Below are 6,000 nucleotides of genomic sequence, written 5' to 3' on the forward strand. Positions count from 1 at the left end.
TTTTAAGATTTTATTTATTTATTTGAGAGAGAGAGACTGAGAGAGAGAGCACATGAGAGGGGGGAGGGTTGGGAGGGTCAGAGGGAGAAGCAGACTCCCTGCCGAGCAGGGAGCCCGATGCGGGACTCGATCCAGGGACTCCAGGATCATGACCTGAGCCGAAGGCAGTCGCTTAACCAACTGAGCCACCCAGGCGCCCCAGTCCTCCTGTTTTTAACCTCATTTTTATCACCGCTTCCAAAGATAACTGGTCTTTCCAGTTTATCACACTTTGGGGGTTAATCCCATTGTAGATATATATTGCTTAATAGATTTCCCTACTTCAAGCATGAGATTCAGTTTTCTCAGGTCTACTAAGTCATTGCCACAATGCATCTGTTTTCTAGCTTCTGACATTTTGTTGTTGGATTGTCTTTAGTTGCCTTTTTTAGTACTTTGAGAATATATAACTTTAAAAAAAAATCCCTTGTCATTTAGCGGGTGTCAGAAAGGAGAAGTGTTAAACATACTTGTGCAGTCTTCCATCTTTAACTAGAATTTCAATCCCCTTTCAACCATTTTTAAAAATCTGTGTCTCCTAAACTCTCTTTCTAGTTTATTATCTGTCAATAGGTTTGCTCTTATCTTTATATCCTGCAGAAACAAGTGCCATAGCAAAATCTCTCCTTTAAAAATGTATAGAATCACATATTAATCTTTGCCCCACCAAATGCTGACTTTTCACTATGTAGTTGAGACTTTTCTAAAAATGATGATGGATGAAAATCATATAATTAAGAAAATTCCTTTAGATAACTCTATCGTAATAAATAAAATATGCATTAATAACTACCTTAGAAAGTAGAATACTGAATAAGCCTTGAGAGTTTTGAAGTTACTCATTCTCTTCTCTACCCTTGGCCTCAAATTACTGGTGGGAATATGTGCAAAGAAAATAGATTATTTTCATAATTTCAAGACCTTTATCTTGTCAGGTATGTAGTAGACTTAAAAATAATTTTTTTAATAAATATACTGGTATAAAGTATAGACAGACATAAAAACATCTAAAAATTATATGCAGTTCTTTAAAGAACATCCAACTCATTCTACTTTTTCTGATTGAGTCTGAATTTTGACAATACTAATGTATCTAATAAAATTCTGATTTTTATTTTTTTTTTACTGGAAGTTCTGAAACTCAATAAAAATAATGTCTCCCAAACACAATTTCAGCATTCAAAAAAATATAAGAAATATGTCCTGCTTCTCAAGGTTCACTGATGTACCCTCTCTAAGTTCACTTATCACTAGGACTTCAATCCAATTAAGCGTTGTCCTAAATAATTTGTTAGAAGCCAACGCTCCTTCAAGACATTGCCAAAGAGATAGTAAAGGAATAAACCTGGCGGAGTACCACATATTCAGTTCCAAAAGCCCAGCTGTGCCCTCCTTGCCAATCCATCAACATTTGATCAAATAAGAACGATATTTCAGCATAGAAAATATCAGCTAATTCATGTCCCATTTTGTCCTCCAGAATCCCAAGAGCTCACTAGAACCCCATTATGACCATATCCTTGAGATTGTCTGACATAAAAGCAAATTACTACCACTGTAGGAAAGAACCTGAACATAACTACTGCCAGATTTATAGTTCTGCTGCAAACCCTGTCATTTTGAACTAGTTGAATTTTCTGTCACTAAAACAGATTGATATCTTGAGAAATGTTAACCCAATGAACACAAGGAATACCAATTAAAATGTCAGATCCTTATTTCTAATCTCAAAAGGTATAGTTTCAATGTGTGAACTGATAAATTTTTTAGATAAATCAACTTACCTGTATTTCTACCTCCCCAAATAAAATCATTTTCTCTGATATTGTGGGAATCCAGGCTTCTAAAAGAGACATAAGGTCTCAGCAGCATTATTTATAGATAAGTATTTAATGATGTATCTGAGCAACTGATCCCTCAGTGAAAGAAAATTAAGAAACAGCTTCAATATAGGGGCGCCTGGGTGGCTCAGTCGTTAAGCGTCTGCCTTCAGCTCAGGTCATGGTCCCAGGGTCCTGGGATCGAGCCCCGCGTCGGGCTCCCTGCTCGGCGGGAAGCCTGCTTCTCCCTCTCCCACTCCCCCTGCTTGTGTTCCTTCTCTCGCTTTGTCTCTCTCTGTCAAATAAATAAATAAAATCTTTAAAAAAAAAAAAAAGAAACAGCTTCAATATAAAAAATAAAGCCCCAGTATTTGAGTTCAGAATAAGGCCAGAAGGAGCAGGAGGAGTATTTCTGAGATATTTAAATATGGAGGATGTGGTTTCCTTTATGTGAATATAAGCAAGAGTTTCTCTCCACTGACTCTAACCTAGCCAATCTCTCATCTTTGTTTCCAAAATGAAAAGTGGTTAATTTGATAAAGTCTTTAAGCAGGTAAACCAGATAGTGAGGTTTAGATCTTTTTCAAATGGTAGAAGCATTCATTATAAAGGTGACATTTTAGAAAAATTTCCTGAATTTAATACTTAAATATGGGAAGTCACTGTGATGATAAGATTTCAAGTAGGATTATTGGGCTGGTGTAGGTTAGAAACTGCCATATCAGGCCTCAGAGTTGAGTCAGGGTAGATAGAATTCCTTGGGATCCTGCAAATCACACTGTGATCAGTGCTGCATACTTCTCTTAAACATGGGGCCAGTTTGGTGGCCAATACCACTGGCCGCAGCAACTCAGTGTAACAGTCTTCCTGGGGACTCATTCTTGGTGCCCTGTCCCTAAAGAGCAGTGGAGGTGAACAAAGGTTGACTCACTAGGTAGAAATACAGGTTTCTGAACAAAGCTTGATACTAGAGAGTTTCAGGCCAGATACCATCAAGTTCATTGGTTAATATGTATCATTATTATCCACATGGAAAATAGTGACATCATTCTAAATTGGTGAGCCAGAGGGCTGGAATAATATTCTCAAAGGGACAGTCTGAAGCCGGGGGCAGGTGATTTGAAGTAGGAGAATAATGTGTTGCCATGCAGCCAGACTTAATCTATTTGTCATCACAGAGGGGAAGAGCTTCTACAAGAGCATGCCAGAGCCCTTAAGCACCAGCTTCTTTCTGTTATGTTGAAGCTGAAAGATTATACAGAATGATAGTTGTCCTAGTATGTTATTAATGAATCAATCCACTTATTTAATGGCCTTAACAAACATGTTTTAAACAACCACAATTCATCACACACTCAGCTGGGTATTAGGTATACAAATAAGACTAAATAAATTCTCCACCCTGAAATAACACCATTTTTCTGAGGATATTGATATGTTATACAAAAATACTTTCCTTGTAATGTATGAAAAAATTAAAACATATCAACATTAACAGAAAATTTGAATTTATTAATATCAAATGTAAAGTTTAGAGAGAAATTCCCATGTGAATAATATAAAATCAAATATTAGGAAAGATGTTTAATGCATCTGGTGGGGCTAGCTGAATTATAAATTAATCCAGCCTGGGACACATGAGGTCAATGCTTCATGCAAATTTGGTGCATTGTTGAGCTTGTTTCTTTCCTTTACTTTTAATGGCATCAAGGTTTACATATCAACTTCAGCTTTTAAAAAATATTTTGTGTGAATAGTAATAATAGCAACACATTTCAGTACATTCTATTATTTTGCACCCATTTTATGTTATTATTTCTTATTCTATCATATTCTATTTCATTTTGTTGAAGTTTGGCCATGGCACACTAAGTTGACTTAATGACCCAATAATGTGTCACAACATGCGCTGCTCTAGAACTTACCTACATTTAGTAAAAGCATTTAATACAGCATTCTCCTGTCACAAGGTCATTTATACAATTCCAGAAATGACTAGGAAGTGTGATTCATTTTACAGGAAAGTTCAAGATTAGAAAGGATCAGAATCCAAAGGATACTGGAATCCCCATTGAAGAGCTTCTCTTATAATGCCAGCCATAAACTAAAGTGACGTAAGGATCATGAGGAGAGGTTATACTGGAGAGAATTGTGATAACCTAGAAGCAGCACTGGGTTTTATTAATAGTAAGCAGAAACACACTATTGAAAATAATGTCATGTTATTATGAAGATATATGTAATAATAATTCACTCAGCAGAATTTCTACATTTTTGTTACATAATATGTTTATCACTGAACATCTATGCACCTAAACTATCCCATAATTATGACCAATTAGAACTGGACTTATCTACTCCTAGTAGGCTGTAGTCGACCTTGCTACCACTCCAGTCTATTACAAAAATATTACATTACAATATTTACTGAATTATTTTGACTTACTGTTTCTTAACATATCATGTCCTCATCTTAACTACATGTTAATTTTTTTAATAAAAAATTTATCTATAATCCCTGTCCTACACTGGTGTTCACATAGTAGATTCTCAAAAAAACATTCAGTGGGTCATTGAACAACATCTGAATCATGTACTTTCACCAAAATGATAACCAATCCAAGTAATATTATGCAATTGCTAAGATGAATTTATCTTATTCTCATTCTTGTTTTCCAGAACCATAGAATCAATTAGTCACTTGACGTTTTTTTATGGATATCTCAAAGTTATCCCAGATTAATTATTTACAAAATAAAACTTATTGTCTTCCTCTCTGGCTCTAGTCTTGTTCCTAATCTCAGAAAGGGGATCTGTCATTTATCCTGTTGTTCAAATCTCAAAAAACCTAGGAGTTTTCCTTGTCACTTCCCCTTTTCTTACCTCTCTTAACTAATTCACCATCAAGTTCTCTGATTTAACCTCTGAAATATCTCTCAGAGTCCTACTCTTCTCTCCATCTTCACCAATACACTGTAGTCCAGGTCAGTCCTATTTCTTGCCTGCACTGCTGCTTTGAATATCCATCTTGTCCACTTGCCTTCACTCCAGCTCTCCTCTTACCTGTCTCTTGCTCTGTAGCCAATGCTATAAAAAAACCCACCTGACCATGATTATCCCATCCTAAAACCCTTTCCATTGTTTGTGGGATAAAAGCAACAAGTTCTTAACATGTCCTATGTGGTGATTATTAAACATGGCCACGAATACTTTGACGTCCTCCCATCAAGAGCTGGAGTCTATATTCCCTGCCCTTGAATCTGGGTGAACTTGTGATTGCTTCATCTAATAGAATACATTACAGTTGACACTATGTAACTTTCAAGACTAGGTCATATAACCTTATGCAGCTTTCTTTTTGGTAGAACAATTGCTTCTAGAGTACTAGGGTGACATGTAAGAAATTGGACAATTCTATGACTGCTATACTAGAGAACCCACATTTAGACAGCCATTTGACAGCCCCAGCTCAGCCACTCTTCAGCTGTACAAGTTCAGATGCTAGATATGGGAACAAAGAAACTGTCTTCAAAGTGGATCCTCCAGGCCTAGCCATTTCAGCCTTCATCCATTCAGCTCATCCCAGGTGTACGATAGCAGAGGAAGGCCATTCTCATTGTGCTCTTTTTGAATCACTGATACACAATATCTTCAAACATAATAAAATGGTTATTGACTTAGGCCATAAGTTATGGGGTGGTTTGTTACTTTGTAATAGGTAACTGAAACATCATGAAAGTCTCTGTAAGACAAGCTCTTATCAAGCTATCCTGCCTCATCCAATATCACGTTCCTCTTCATTCTCTCCTCTCTAGATATAAAGGCTGTCCTTCTGCCTCTTTAATTCGGAATGCTCCTTTGCACCATGGAGCCACTGAACATGTGTCTCTAAATCTTCAGAACACTCAAATCTCAAGTCAAAAAGCACTTCCTTATAAAAACTTTCCCATACCTCTCTCACTAGGTCATATCTCAAAACTGTAGTCTTTAATAAGTCATGAACCTCCCTTTAGCTCTTGTCAAAATTATAATTTTATATTTGTGTGTCTGATTTCTGGATTAATGTATATTTCCCTATTCAACATTTATCTTTAAGAAAGATTATAACTACTTGTGTTGAACACTGGGTACTCATTGTTCA

Source organism: Leptonychotes weddellii, chromosome 10 (genome assembly GCF_054177405.1).
Source record: "Leptonychotes weddellii isolate Sample4059 chromosome 10, ASM5417740v2, whole genome shotgun sequence".
NCBI lineage: Eukaryota > Metazoa > Chordata > Mammalia > Carnivora > Phocidae > Leptonychotes > Leptonychotes weddellii.